General features: G+C 39.0%; 1 protein-coding gene across 5 annotated transcripts in view; it reads left to right on the top strand.

The window, feature by feature from the left end:
* The window catches only part of HECW2 (HECT, C2 and WW domain containing E3 ubiquitin protein ligase 2), a 369345-nt gene that overhangs the window by 158390 nt on the left and 194271 nt on the right, over window positions 1-16684 (top strand). The window lies entirely within an intron of this gene.

Genomic DNA, 16684 nt, shown 5'->3' with positions numbered 1-16684 from the left:
AAGTCAGGATGTTCTCCCAAACAGAACCACAAAACCTTAACTTTTAGCCCCTGCAGGGATCTTGAGCTCACTTGTTTCTCTTACATTTTAGTCAATAAAACAGAGGTTCGAAGACTTGCTCCGGTTTTCATTGCTACTTAGTGGGAATATTAGGGCTAGAAGTCAGGTCTCTTTGTTCTCTGTTGGTCTTGCATTATGTGTTTTGCCTATAGTCTTTCTAGCCAAACATTGCATTCAGTGGTGTGTTGATAAGCTGGCTGCCTCTAAGACAGACACACTCCGATTTGTAGTGTTTATAGATTTCCACAGTGTAAATACTTCCACCATGGCCAATTTCAAATTATCAACAACCTAGCAGCCAGATTTCTAGATTCCAGAAACTGTTAATACTTGGTTCCAGCATGCCACTGATTGTATTGTCCTGCCTGGTCTTTTGGATCTTGCTGATGGCGTATCAGTGACCAATGGCTTGTGAGATGGGTAGGCCCCTGTGTTGATAGGACATAAAATAGTGTGGCTAAGAGAAGGGACTGTTTCATTGACTAGCTCAGTTCATGTGACTCCAGAATTCCCTGGATTCTAATCTTTTCATAGGACTCTGTAGTCTTTGAGTTACATTTGATAATAAACACTAGATGTTAGGCGGAGGTATATTTCTTTTGTTCTAAAGCATTTTGAAACAGTCATGTTTTGGGACTTGGAATTCGCTATTCATAAAGATTCTGTATCTTGAAAGTAAATCCAGTGGAGGATGCAGAGTTTCCCATCCATCTAGTTATTCATTTATATTTGACTGTTACCACTGCATCTAAACCTAATTATGTCACTCCTTCATGTAGGTATTTTGAGTTGGGAGACTGGAGGGGATAGGATACTGGGGACAGTGTAATCAGGACTGCATAGCAGAAGAACAAATTCTAGAGCTGGAAGGGCCCTAAAGATAATCGTCACTCGTATTCTATAGGAGACTTAGAGACTGATTGAAATCATCACATACTCACACAGCTGTTGAGAGTCACTTGGGATCATAACCTGTGATTCTTGATAATCCATTCAGTGTTTTTTCCATTACAGCATTATAACTATTTGATGACTATTTGTACATTCAGAGCATGGAAGAAATATAGCATTATGTCACTAGCTTCTGACTTCAGATTGAATAAATCTTAGATTTTCTACATGCCTTTTTTTCATATTAAGAAGTGGAAAATGAATTGGAGTACTGATTTGGAGGACTGCCTAGGGCTTGTTTAACCCCCTGCAACTTCTGGTACCTAAGTTGCCCATGAAAGGCCTCAGAAAGTGATGGATGATGTGAAATTTGAGGCTTTTCAGAAAAAATAATCATTAAAGGTTTTTTATATATGCAGAGTGAAATCTTCAGTACTGAGATAAAGAATAACACATCTGCTTTATACTGAGAGGAAGACTTGGCTCTGATGTGAATATCAGTTAATTCCACAAGCATTTGAAACCTACAACATACCAGGCAGTGTGCTAGTCACTGGGAACACACAAATGAATAAAACAACAGCTTGGTTTTCTAGAAACATGTAGCCTGTGGGAGAAGAGACATGTGAAGAAATACCTTTAGCATAATCCTCTTTTTTTTTTAATTTTTAATTTTATTTTAGAGAGAAAGTACCAGCAGGGGAGAGGGTCAGAGGGGGAGAGAGAATTTCAAGCAGGCTCCATGCTCAGTGCAGAGCCCGACACAGGACTCAATGGGATCATGACCAGAGCCTAAATCATGAGTCAGACACTCAACTGACTGAGCCACCCATGCGCCCTGATCAGCATAATCTTCCAAGGACAGTACATGCACAGAGCACATGACAGCAGAGAGGTTTAGTTTAATATGTGTTTTTACTTGTTCATTTAGGCTTAGCAGGGAGAGCACTGAACAAGCAATTAGGTTTTGGTCCCAGCACTGCAGTGTCTGACCGTGTAACCTGATAGTAATCATTAAGCATCTTTCTCTCTGTGCTGGAGAAAGGAAGATTCATGGTGAACTCCTAAAAGGTTATCGGGGAGATTGAACAAATGTCAATGAAAGTGTTTTGAAAGTATTGTCTGCCATACAAATGCAAGTTGATTTTCACTTTCAGTTTGGAAATAGGTAAATTTTTCTTAAGCTCATATTCTTTGACTAAGCTCTCTATAAAAACATTCATTATCAAATATTTATTGGGCACCTACATCCGTATCCTGAAATACAACAGTGAATTCAACAGAGAAGGTCCCTACTTGTGGAGCTTATATTCAAGAGGGGAAAGAAAAAAAAAAAGTTTTAAAAAGTAAAGAAAAATATCAGACAATATTTCAAGTAAGTACAATGAAGATAATAAAAACAGGATAATATGATAAGAATGGTTGGATAGACTTTATATTGGATCAGGAAAGACTCTTTGAAAGGTGACTTTTAAGATGGGTGACAAGAAGGAACAAACAAGGCAAATATCAGAGATAGGAAGGAATGGTTCTAGCACAAGCCCTAGGCAGGAACAAGCTTGGCAGTTTTCAAAAATGGAAAGAGGACCAGTGTGGCTAGAGCACAGTGGATAAGAGGGAAATAGGGCATGATGGGGCCAGAGAAATAGACACATTGGATCACAGAGAACTTTGTAAGCCATCATAGGGAGTTCAGGTTTTATTCCAAACACAGCGGACCGGTGAAGGATTTTAACTAGCAGAATAACAAGGTTTGATTTCTTAGAGGATCACTTTGGCTGTCAGTGGAGAATGAATTATAGGTCAAAGTCTCATGGCAGTGAAGGTGAGACTAAATATGGGCTTATCCTGGGCTTATAGCAGAGAGGCTGATAGAAGTCGAAAGTATATAGGATATTATTGAAGATAGTGTCAACAGAATTTCCTCATGGTTCAGTATTGGATAATGTGGAAAAGAGAAGAATCTGGGTAGCATCTTAATTTTTGACCAGAGTACTTCAGTTTACTGAGGGGAGGAGTAATTGGGGGAACGAGGTGGGAAGAGAAGAGGCAGTCAAGAATTGTTTTGCTTGTGTCACATTTGACATCCTGTTAGACTTAGGTGCAGATGTCAAGAAGGAAGTTGGGTCTGTGAATCTGGAATCCAGGAATCATTGACAAATAGATAGAGCTGGAGGAGGCTACCTTGAGAGGGTATATCCCTACACTATCTAGAGGGAGGTCCAGGATGGAGGCTGTGTAGAGGGCAGAAAGAGTCACAGAAGTCAAAGGAAGTGTGGTGAGGAAAGAAAACCATGTGAAGGAGGTGTCTTGGAAGCTACAAGAAATAAGTGGCATATAATCAAATAGGAGAGAGTAATCAACGGTGCTGGTTAGAGCTCGAGAGGCCGAGTACTATAAGAGTAGTGACCATGGGTGTCAAAAAGTAATGACCATTGGGCTTGGCAACATGGAAGGGAGATCATTGGTGTCTTGACAAGACTGATAGAGATAAAAGTTGGGATGAAGTGAGTTGGGGGGAGAACGTGAGGTGAAAAAGTGGCTATTTTGGCTGCAAATCACTGCCTCAAGAAGTTTGCTGTGAAGAGGGTGAAGCAATGGTGTAGTGCCTACAGGGGCATTCAGAATAAAGCAAAGGCATTTTTAGGTTTTGCATTATTGGATATGATCTAGTAGACACTGTCCAGATGACACTGAAGATGCAGGAGAGGGGATACTCACAAGAGATAAATCTTTGAAAAGATGAGAGCAGATGGGATTTAGAGCACAAGTCAGGGGCCTGGCCTTCAACAGGAGCAGGCCTTCAACAGGAGCAGAGAGACTTCATCTAGAAGAGTGGAAAGCAACGTAAAGATGTATCTAGCAGCAGATGAGTGCTATATCTGCCAATGAAAATATGAGTTTGCTTCTGTTTTTATGCATTTGAAGGTGGTGTAGAAGGGTAAACATGTGATATAGTCACCTAGGGAAGTGAGAGAGTGCGTATATCAGAGCAATGTATTAAGTTTCCTGGCATATTGAGTGCCATGTATGACTTGGGGTCACGAGTCTAATGGAAGACTGGGGAGCATCTTTGTGTTTGGTTTTGTTTTACTTTTCCATCGGTTGGGTGTCAGAGGTGGTCTAAGTAGGTAGGGAGGTTCAACTACCTTAGAGCTTTATCATGGGGTATAGTGAAAGGAGAGAAGGAAGATGGAGTTAGAGGGTGATTGTAAGAATGGATCAACAAATCTAATGGGATAAGGAGGATATTGATGACTTGGGGCTGATTGATGGAGAAAATGAAAGGGAGGACCTGAGACAGAAGGATTTCTGGAGTGGGAACACTGGAGCTGGTGAGCTGGGAGGTGAGGAGGTGTTTGAATGCAGAAATATGCCAAAAGATAGAAACAATTTCCAAGTTGGTGAAAGAAAGCCCCAGGAGTGAAAGTCCATTTGGGGTTTAATGTGACTATTTTGAGGGTTTCTTTACAATAAAAAAAAGTGGCCTTACATTCTCAGTTATAAACTTCTGACTAGGAGAAGCCTTAGAAGACCCTTTGAACCTTCCTGGATGGTTAGGACAGGTTTATTGGATGCTGGGAAATGAAAACATCATTTTCTTCCACCAAAAGGATCTAGGAAGGGACTTTGAAAAATTTCTTTATTTCTACATAACCTTAGCAGACATGGCACAAAGAAGCATGACTAATACTTTGGGCAAGTAAGTACACATTTGTGGGGAGAGTGATAGGGAGAATTATGCTTTTCAACTATTAGAGAATACAGCGGGGCTCATACCCAGTCTCAAATTGTAGTACCATGCATTTCCTCAGCCACCAACAATGATTTAAAAAATCAAGTTTATCCAATGTGGATATTACAAGTTGCTACAGATACTTTAATTAAAAGAAAGCAGTTTATTGTTGACTTCAAACAGAAAACTTTTCCCTGGAACTTAATTACATATAGTAAAAACCTAATAATACAACGTGATTAGGCAGCCACAGCCCATTAGTCATTTCATTGTGTATTACTAAAGCCAGGTGTCACCTAAAGCATGGATCTTAAGTGAATATGAGACCCAAACCACATTTATGTAACATAATTTTAAAAGAAAGTCTGGAAACTATTGAAAATGTTGATGATGTAGAATTGAAGTAGGACATACTTGATGCACAACCTGAGTGAGAGCTTGAAAAAAAATGTCTGGCTTACCATCTGTCTACATATATAAAAGTGGGAGACAGACATGTCTCTGTTTTTAAACATTTCTTTCGAAAGATCTAAGGTCCTATTACATTTTGTCATACGTCTTCCCTGTGTATCTCCTTATACCGACTGGTCTTAAAGCCATGGTTATCTTCCCTGAAAAGAATGAACTTTGCAGAATGTTTTGGTTCATTTCCTTGAGAGCTATCAGGCTTTAGAATTTTTTCACTGACAAGAGATAGCTGTAAAATTTTAGGGAAGTGACTCAGTGTCCTAAAATAAATTTCATAAGTTGCTGAGGACTTTGTAATCAAGTCACATTTTGCAGAGATGAGCTGCATAGTATAAATGTCTTTTTGAAAGGACATTTTAAAAATCATGGCATCTTGAAGATCTGAAGATTTGCACTTACTGAATCTCTTTCATGTGATGAGATGAATTTTATAACGGAAGAGTCTTCCTTTGCCTGGAAGTCTATTTAGTCCATGTGTTTACCCAAGTATATGTAAAAAGCAGAAACATTCAGCGATCTGTTGCTTTAGCAGTGTGATCAAGTTCCCTAAAACATATCTATTAAACACTTCCTTGCACGTTACATCAACTGTCAAAGAACCAAAATACAACAGTTAGTTGAGCATCCTTTTGGTAGCCTGTGGCTGCGTGGAATTTACTGGCTCTTCCTATGCATGGGCTCTGCTGTTCGCGGCACAGTGAAAACTGGTCGTCAGCTGGGGGGAGCTACCCAAGATTATAAACCCCCAGGCAAAGAGTCCGCGTGTTAGTTAATTCTCACTCTATTTGGCTTACAAATATTTAAGGTTCCTTCATAAGGACACATTCAGTCTCCCCAGTTAAGTTGTTGGCCATAGAAATTTTGCCCTCTTACAGGTTTTTTTGGTTGGGGGTGGGGAATCATCAAAGGTACACTGCAGTGGTTTGTATTGGGGAACCCTGAAAAACATTTCATTCAACGTGCTGCACTATTGACTCTGTCAAAAAGCTGTTAAACAGATGACAGGAAGATGTTACGGAGCACAGTCTCTCTTGGGGACTGAACAATCAAAGCAAAAGCAGCTCAAGTAACCCATGGTGTGGAGGTGTACCATGTGAAACGTGGATGGCTAGAAGTTTCGCACTTGGATTCTCATGTTGGACAAGAGTTCCAGAGTTTCTTAGACTAAGAATAAAAAATATACCACTGCAAGCCATTCCCCCAAAACTGAATCTAAGTTCTGTTAAATGACCAGCTGCTGTGTACCTGCTTGATTACTGAATTTCTGATGAAAGTTTGTCATTTCTTTTTTTTCTTCAGTAACTTAAGGTTATTATGGCAAGTTTCTCTTCTGGTGTTACCTACTTATTGCTGGTACTCTCTCCATGTGATGGTCCCATTAACAGTAGTCATCCCTTGATTTAATGTTTTAACTTACCTAGGGAATTTTGTTTTCCATTGGAAATCATGTTGGTAAAGGAAATGGCCTCATTAGTAAAACTTTTTCTCAAAGTACAAAGGAAAGCTCGTCAAGTGTTCACATTTCATTTTAAAACATCTGTGTATATATGTTCACATGTGTAAAGCACCTGTGAAAGGTAGATTGTTACCTGCCATGATATCTTGAAATATTTGGTAAGAAGAGGGGATGGTCCATATTTTTAGAGGTAGAGTTTTTAAAGAACAATGTCATTTAAAACTTGCTACAAGAAGATTATAAATTTTGTAAAACTTTGAACAGTACAAGTTGTTTCCCTTTCTCCACCAAAGGTAAGAAGTGTTAATGATGGGGGCGCCTGGGTGGCTCAGTCGGTTAAGCGTCCGACTTCAGCTCAGGTCACGATCTCGTGGTCCGTGAGTTCGAGCCCCGCGTTGGGCTCTGGGCTGATGGCTCAGAGCCTGGAGCCTGCTTCTGATTCTGTGTCTCCCTCTCTCTGACCCTCCCCGGTTCATGCTCTGTCTCTCTCTGTCTCAAAAATAAATAAACGTTAAAAAAAAAATTAAAAAAAAAAAAGAAGTGTTAATGATGGATTATATATAGCAGTACATAAACACATCAACACACATGCACGTATGCACACACAAATATACTTTTAAATGAAAAACTATTATGCTAGGCATATTTTTCTGTAAATTGCTTCTGTAAATTTGCAATGTGTCTTGAACGTTTATCCATTTCACTATTCATTGTTTTTAACTTCTTTGTGACATTCCCTAATATGTTTGCACAATGATTAATTTAACCATTGTCCTATTGATGGTCATTTGGGTTGGTGCCACAGTTTGATATTACAAACAATGCTGCAGTAAATATTTCTACACTTGTATTTTTGAACATTTGTGTTCATATTCCTAAAAAATTAGTTTCTAGGCACGGAACTGCCAAGGCAAAGAATGTGCACATTTAATTTGAGAGATACTGATAAATGTCCCTTCAGAAACATCGTATCAATTTACTAAGGCATGAAATTAAATTAGAAATTGCCCAAATGATAGGGGTTACAAGTGTGCTGTATGATTAGGGCATATATTACAGATGATGTTGTATACCTTTTTGGGTTTCATAGAAATTTTAAAATCTTTAACTAGACACAGGTTGAGTATAAAATAAGAAGTTATTTTAAACTTTGCATTTTACATTTTCTAAGAATGCAGGTTAGTGGCTCAGAGAGAGGGCAAAAAGTCACTATTTGGCCTTGGACATGGTGGCGAATGTAGGGCATCGTAACAGGAAGGTGCTATCTGGAAAAAGATGGTCTCTAGTCAGGGTTTCATGGTTTTAAGTAAACAACTGACTGGGACTCCATCCAAGAAGGTCTTTGTGCTAGGACAATACAGATCTTTAGGCTGTGGAATAGAGTTAGAATAACAAAATTTCCTGTGCATGTTTGGCTTATAAATATAACCTCTTTGAAAGCACATTTTCAGTTTCAAGTATCCCATGCTTCTGAACTATTTCTAGGCTATCCTGTTTTAGTCAAAGGGCTTGATTTTAATACAATACACAAGCTTATCTTTTCATTCAAGAACAAAATGGTATATGTTTTCCAGAGGTATGCCGGCATTAGTCATATACCCTACTCTGCTTCCCCCAACACGAAAATCCTTCCTGTCTGTCCCATTTCCTTGCTGATGTATGTAACAGAAGTGATGCACTTTCTCTGCAATGTTGGCAGCTATAATTAGGCTCTCATTTTGGAAAGGCCTCAAGAATTCCACAGTGAAGGTTGCAAAGCACCAAACACTATTCACTGTGATTAGAAAAATTGTTGAAAATCAGAGATTTGGTTCTTAGATTTATGAAAAACCTCCTGAAAAACTGGCCTCAGGAGGGAGCTAGTTAATTTCTTATAAGACAAATTCTCCACGCTTCCAGATTCTAGCGTAATTTTTCTTATTCTAGAGGGTTCCCAGTTATTAATTATTCTTATAATTCAAGTATATAACGTAGTGTTGAGTGCCTACTGTGTTAGGACCTTCTCTAGGAGTTTATTTAAATCCAGAGGACTCTTTCTAATCTTGAAAACATGTCAACATCTGGTATAATTCCTCTCTTATCTAGAAAATGTTAGTAGACATGGCACTGAAGGGCTATTGAACTAAAGGGCTGTTAAACTGTGTAAAGATGGTTAATATTTGCTTATAATTTGAAGTATTCTCTTGAAAACTTGTTAGGCCTACAAGTCCAAGCATCTGTCAGCCTCACTCAGGAGAACAAGTGATGTTCAGTAGGCCTGGCTTTGAATCACACCCTCGTCACCTCCTAGCAGCTTGAACTTGGGCAGATTATGTAAATTTACAGTTTTGTCATACGTCAAGTGGCAGAACAGCTCCTATGGGACTGGAAAAAGAAATGAATAAATGTTCATATTGGATTTTGAGGAAGAACTTGATCATGAGTTGCTGTTCTTAGAGTTGGGACTTCACTCTCAGTTTTGTGGAAACTTAAAGTCATGCTTCCCCAGATTTTATACCAGAGTATTCCTATTGCAGATGGTGGTAAATAAGTAACGTTAGTTTCCAGGGGCACCTGGGTGGCTCAGTAGGTTAAGCGTCCAACTTCAGCTCAGGTCATGATCTCGCAATCAGTGAGTTCGAGCCCCGTTGCGCTCCGTGCTGACAGCTCAGAGCCTGGAGCCTGCCTCAGGTTCTGTGTCTCCCTCTCTCTCTGCTCCTTCCCTGCTCATGCTCTGTCTCCCTCTGTCTCTCAAAAATGAATAAACATTAAAAAAATTACAAAAAAAATATCATTAGTTTCTGAAAATTTAGCCCAAAGTAGTCTGCTACCGGGGTGAAATTTTTTGACATCTTATTTTACCTCTTTATAATATAAATATATTTTCATTTAGAATTGTTTTTTTAAAATCACTGGTTAAATTACTTAATGTTCCTTGGTGCTTCCCACCTTCTTCAAAGTAGCCTCTAAAAATTATGCTCTGTGTTTGTAATGGGACTGGAGGGGGTCCCCGGAACACCAGTGCATTTTTCTGCAGCATGCATATTTAACGTGAGAACCAGTGCCCGAGAGGAACTCGAAGACTATGAAGGCCCATATGTAGGGGTCATTTTGAGATTGAGAATGGATTTTTTGGCCAACACATCATCACTAATTGAAGTAAAGTCGTGCATGCAGTAACATTGGATTGTAAACATATGTAGGTTTGGAAGCCATACTTCTGTCTCTCTCTTTCTCTTTTTTTTAATGTTTATTTATTTATTTTTGAGAGGGAGAAAGAGAGAATCAGGGAAGGGCAGAAAGAGAGGGAGAGAGAATCCCAAGCAGGCTCCACGCTGTCAGTGCAGAGCCTGACCTGGGGCTCAAACTCATATGAGATCAAAGAATGGGATGCCTGACTGAGCCACCCAGCTGCCCCATCTCTATTTTTAAAATTTACTTCTCCTCAGATTCACTGAAGCACCTGAATCTGTAGAATAAAATGAACGTTTTTATTTTTTTTTATTTATTTAAATTCAAGTTAGTTAACATACAGTATGGTATTCCTTTCAGGAGTAGAACCCAGTGATTCATCACTTACATATGACACCTAGTGCTCATCCCAACAAGTGCCCTCTTTAATGCCCATCACCCATTTTCCCCACCCCCACCAACCCTCAGTTTGTTCTCTGTATTTAAGGGTGTCTTATGATTTGCCTCACTCTCTGTTTTTATCTTATTTTTCCTTCCCTTCCCCTATGTTCATCTGTTGTGTTTCTTAAATTCCACATGAGTGAAATCATGATGTTTGTCTTTTTCTCTGACTTATTTTGCTTAGCATAATATACTGTAGTTCTATCCACTTTGTTGCAAATGGCATGATATTTTTGATCTTCAAGTAGTATTTTATTGTACGTATGTATATATATCACACCTTCTTTATCCATTCATCCGTCGATGGACATTTGGGCTCTTTCCATAATTTGGCTATTGTTGATAGCACTGCTACAAACATTGGGGTGCATGTGCCCTTTCGAATCAGCATTTTTGTATCCTTTGGATAAATACCTAGTAGTGCAGTTACTGGGTTGTGGTGTAGTTTTATTTTTAATTTTTTGAGGAACCTCAATACTGTTTTCAAGCAGCTGCACCAGTTTGCATTCCCACCAGCAGGGCAAGAGGGTTTCCCTTTCTCCACATCCTCACCAACATCTGTTGTTTCCTGAGTTGTTAATTTTAGCCATTCTTACAGGTGTGAGGTGGTATCTCATTGTGGTTTTGATTTGTATTTCTCTGATGATGAGTGATGTTGAGCACCTTTTCATGTGTCTATTAGCCATCTAGGTGTCTTCTTTGGAAAAGTGTCTATTTGTGTCTTCTGCCCATTTCTTCACTGGATTATTTGTTTTTTGGGGGGTGTTGAGTTTGATAAGTTCTTTATAGATTTTGGATACTAACCCTTTATCTAATATGCCATTTGCAACCTTTTATTCTCACTGGACAGACAAGATATGGGGCTACAAGATTACAAAAGATTCATAGCTATATACGGTGGCATAGGATTAGGTGAAGAATGAGATGTGGATAGTAAATGATATGTTTAAGAGAGAAAGATTCCACTTTGGACTGAAAGCCAAGGGTGGTTTCACAGAGGTTCATAGAGGACTTGATTGGAGTTTGAAGAATGAGTGGGATTTGATTGGTTGGAAAATGACTCATTAGGGGGATTTCTTCTTTTCCCTTCCTATAGCCAAGCTGCTTCTAAGTCTTAACTGTTATGTCTTTTACCAGATCCTGAAACACCAAATTTATTAAAACCTATAGCAATATCTCTTGCTTGCACAAAGACCTAATAATTATTTAACATTTCTCCCTTGTTGAAGTTGTTAACAGGTTTATTTAAGCTGCCACATTTTGCCAGGTATCTCGGTTTCTGTGCATGCAGAATCAAAACATTTTCCCCCCACGAACTTGACCATATTATTTGTTTTCAAAATTTTTAAGTTGACCGTTAGCCTTCTCCATCAAATTTTGAGTCTTTCACATCCAGCTGAGATTATTTCAAGGCCAGTGTGTCTTCTCTCATTCATCACATGGACAGATACTTATTTCCCAGGCCATTTTGTCCTCCTCTCCACCCCCAACTCCTCCACCTCCACTTTTTCCCCCTTTTTCCCTTCTATGTCTCCTTTCCTCGATTTTGCCTGCCTAAACCACCTACCTCTTTTTTTTTTCTTTCAAGTTTATTTATTTGAGAGAGAGAGAGAGAGAGAGAGAGAGAGAGAGAGAGAGAGAGCGTGAGTGAAGGGGGGGCAGAGAGAGAGGGAGGAGAGAGAGAATCCCAAGCAGGCTCTACGCTGTCGACATAGAACCCTACCCCGGGCTTGAACTCATCAACTATGAGATCATGGCCTGAGCCAAGATCAAGAGTCTGACGTTTAATTGACTGAGCCTCCTACATGCCCCCTACCTACCCTTTCTTGAGAAAAACTCCACTTCCTGCTGATGTGCTCCAGGGAGGGCATGCTTTCTACAAGGTTGTCAGAGCTCTGTGAAAACTTGTTCTTATTATTTTTGAGCTCACTGTGTCTCTAGCAGGCCCTGCCATACACATCTTTGGGTGCAGCGGGGGAGGATGAGGCAAGTGAAAACAGTGGTATTGGAAACATTTGGAAAACAGTGTCTTGGCATGTATGAAGGAAGTGGTAGCTAAATACGTCAGTGGAGACCCATAACTTAAAGAGTTTAACTGTTGGTTTCCAAGGGAAAATAGATTGTGACGATGGAGCACATAAATAAAAACGGGAAAAGTGCCCTGAGTGTTTACAACTAATGATGTTCTGTGCCATTTGGTAGGAGATGAAGGAGGGTTCTGTCACTATTACCTGTAAAGTTGTGTAGAGTGCTAGCAAACCTGTTACGCATTAACATGTTTTTTAAAAATAATAAAACAAAAACCCCCTGCAAAAACCAAATTCACTTATATCCTCATTCTCTGCTGCTTCCCACCTCTCAAAAGAACTTAGCCCAGGTCTATAGAGACTGGCTGGAAGCAGTTTATGGGTTTAGATGCAGGTCATAGGAGGGTATGAATGGGGTGGGTACACAGTGGCCCAGGAGTGGAAGGCCTACTCTCAGAAGTAAGATTCCTCTGGGACCTGAGTCATATTAGGCCCTACTGTATGGATGCCTTCATTTGTTCTTCTAGGGCAGAAAGCAAGGACACTGCTTCCTCTGTCACACCAAATGAAACAACTTCCATTCTTCTATATGTAGAAGATGTCACAAAGGCAGTTTTGTTTTTTTTGTTTTTTGAATTGGAATATATGCAAACCTAGGCCTGTACTATATTTGCAAGACAACAGTTTGCTGGAACTGGCAGGGACTTGATCAGGCCACTTGTACTCATTCGTGCTTCCTTCTTGATCTCTGGAACCAGTTTGGTCACCGCTAAGGAAATGCCTGTAGGCAAATCTCTAGATATCTAGAGATTTGAGGCATATTTCTCCAATAAGAGAAATAATGGGGACACTTTCATAGCTCATGTTGAGCATTTAAAAATTATTCTTTGGAGGACTGAAACAATCACATGTTGCAACCAGAAATGGATAAGAATGACTGTTTTTATGTGTTTATTTCTATCGCTATTAGATACTCTGAATCTTTAAAAATGGCATTTCTGAACTCTTCTCCATGTAATAATTTACTATCTATTCTTGGTCTTGTATATATTTTCTTTCATCATTTTGTATAGATCTTGGGAATTAACCATATTGTTTATTTAAAAATTGTTTTTATAGTTTGAATTATAAGCTTTTCATTTACTTTTATGCGGTTGCTTTCCTTAGTATATTTTTTATTGCATTTAGATCTCCAAACTTTTTCCCCACTCCCCCCAATCCTGATCCCTGGCAACCACATTCTGCTTTCTGCCTTTATGAATTTTACTACTCTAGGTACATTGTATAAGTGGAATCATACAAAATTTGCCTTTTTGTGACTGGCACATAGCATAATGTGTTCAAGATTAATCCATGTTGTAGGGGCGCCTGGGTGGCTCAGTTGGTTAAGCATCCGACTTCAGCTCAGGTCATGATCTCAGGGTTCATAAATTTGAGCTTTGCTTCAGGATCTGTGCTGACAGATCAGAGCCTGGAGCCTGCTTCAGATTCTGTGTCTCCCTCTCTCTTTGCTCCTCCCCCACCCACATTCTGTCTCTCTCTCTTAAAAATAAACATTAAAAAATTTTAAAAAAGATTAATCCATGTTGTAGCACGTGTCAGCATTTCCTTCCTTTTCAAAACTGAATAAGATTCCATTGTGCATACCACATTTTGTGTCTCTCAACAGTCATTGATGGACATTGAGTTACTTCCACCTTTTGGCTATTGTGAATAACGCTGCTGTAAACATGGATGTATAAATGTCTGTTCCTCTTTCAGTCTTGTGGGTACTATCCAGAGGTGGAATTTTTGGACTCTGTGGTAGTTCTATGTTTAATTTTTTGAAGAATTACCCTTGTATTTTCCACACTTCCACAGTCTCCAGTGTTCATTTCCACCAGCAATACATAAGAGTTCTAATTTCTGTCTTGTATTGTTTTGTTTTGATAATAGACATCTTAACAGGTGTGAAATGGTATCTTATTGTGGTTTTGATTTGTATTTCTGTAATGGTCAGTGATGCTGAGCAACTTTCCATGCCCACCTGTGTATCTGTGTTAGAGAGATGTCCATGCAAGCCTTTTACCCATTTTTTAACCAGGTTTTTTTGTTGAATTGTAGGGGTTCTTCATATATCCTGGATATCAGCTCCTTAATTTGCAAATATTTTCTCTCATTCCCTGGGTTGTCTTTTCATTCTGTTGATAGTGTTGAAGTTTTTAAATTTGAGGAAATTCACCTTACCTACTTTCTTGTTTGTTGCCTTTGTTTAGGCATGATATACAAGATGTCTTTGCTAAGTCCAGTATCATGAGCTTTCCCCTGTGTTTTCTTTTAAAGTTTTATAGTGTTAGCTCTTATGTTTATGTCTTTGTCCATTTTGAGTTAGTTTTTTTATATGGTGCAATGTAAAACTCCAACTTCATTCTTTCCCATATGGATATCCTGTTTTCCCAGAACTATTTGTTCAAAAAACTTTTGGGGTGCCTAGGTGGCTTGGTCGGTTGGGCGTCCGACTCTTGATTTCAGCTCTGGTTGTGATCTCACAGTTATGGGTGGGATCAAGCCCTGCGTTAGGCTCTGCACTAAGCGTGGAACCTGCTTAAGATTCTCTCTCTCCCTCTACCCCTGCTTGTACTCTCTCTCTCTTTCTCTCACACAATAAATAAATTAGCTAAGGGCTCCTGGGTGGCTCAGTCAGTTAAGGGTCTGACTTCAGCTCAAAGTCATGGTATTATAGTTCATGGGTTGGAGCCCCGCATTGGGCTCTGTGCTGATAGCTCAGAGCCTGGAGCCTGTTTCAGATTCTGTGTCTCCCTCTCTCTCTGCCCTTCCCCTGCTCACTCTCTCTGTCTCTCTGTCTCTCTCTCAAAAATAAACATTAAAATTTTTTTTAAAAATAAATAAGCTTAAAAAACCCCAAAACTTCCACAAAGTACTGTTCTTTTTCCATTTAGTGGCAAGCATTTTTAAAAATAATATTTGCAAGTCCGTCATTTCTTTTTCTCAGAGAAGCTCTGTGTTATATTGGGCTTTGGAATCATACGAACCTGAGTTTAGCTGTAGCTCTCTGCTAACTGTATGATCTGGGGTGAGTTAACTGACCTTTCTGAGCCAGGATACTGGATGGATCATCTGCCTGTCTGGCTCCTGTATCTACTTCTAGATGGTCTGAACTCTGTCATGGACTGGAGGGGTGGTGTTTATTGACTCACTAAAATTCAGGCAAAGAGATGGAGGAAATATTACTCTCAAAGTCAAGATACAGCAGAATTTAGTTTCCCTTTATCTAATTAATTTATCTTTTAACTTATGTATTGAGAGAAATAGAAACCAAATTGTATTCTTATTTTTACTCTTCTTATTTGTAATGTTTTTTCTGGGATCACTTTATAGGAATATGCAAGTTTTGTTTGTGAAGAGTGATATTTTCATGTCTTCCTTTCCTGTATTTATTTACTGTTGTTTCAGTGTTGATTTCTATTACTTTTGGATTTCTTTCATGTTTTGCAGCAATGATTCTGAAACACGGTGGCACTTGGCATTTTTTGTATTTTATATTTTGTCAGGGGAATGATTCATGCTTTTCCATTAACTTCTCCTATGTCTGAGATTTATAAACTATTATTTTGATGTGTTAGAAGATGGAATATATTGTGTTACATTGCTGACTACGCACTAACAAACAAATCTTTTCTCCTAAGTCCTTGACTTGAACATTTACTATTAAAGGAATGGATTTCTTTTATGTAACACATTTCCTTAAGCTTCTGTGCACAACACTTTAATTAATGAATATAAAGTTTAAAATCAAATAATTAGAAGGATTGATCCTTAGAGACCACATAACCCTGACACAAAACAAGTTTCATCTTGCATGCCTATCTGAGTTGAACAGTAGAAGCTATATAGAGTACTATGTTTAGTAAGATTGAGGCTTCATTCAGGAAAGAGTTATGTAATCAATTAGCGGGGTTTGACGGGTGGGAGATGAAGAGAAATATTATTCAATTTTATTCTATTCTGTTACCAATTTTAGCCCAATCTATTTTATAGATTAAAAAACTGAATCTAAAAAAGCAAAATGGTTAGTACGAATTTACATAGCATATCTGTAGTGGTTTGAATAGTCCTCCCCAAATTCATGTCTATCTGGAACCTCAAAATATGACCTTATCTGAAAAGTGGATCTTTGCATACATAATTAGTTAAGATAAGGACATACGGCTTTAAGATGGGTCCTAAGTCCAATGACTGGAATGCTTAAAAAAAGAGGAGAGGACAAATAGACATAAGAAGTCTGGGGGAAGACAGAGGCAGAATTTGGAGCGATGTAGCTACAGGCCAAGGAACAGCAAGGATTGCCAGCAACTGCCGGAAGCTAGGAAGAGGCAAGGAAGAATTCTTCCCTGTAGCCCTCAGGGGTGCATGACCTTGCCAACAACTTGATTT

This window comes from Puma concolor, chromosome C1 (genome assembly GCF_028749965.1).
Source record: "Puma concolor isolate L17-30 chromosome C1, mPumCon1.1.hap2, whole genome shotgun sequence".
Taxonomy (NCBI): domain Eukaryota; kingdom Metazoa; phylum Chordata; class Mammalia; order Carnivora; family Felidae; genus Puma; species Puma concolor.
The sequence above is the reverse complement of the archived record's forward strand: the minus strand, read 5'-3'. Positions and strand labels throughout refer to the sequence as shown.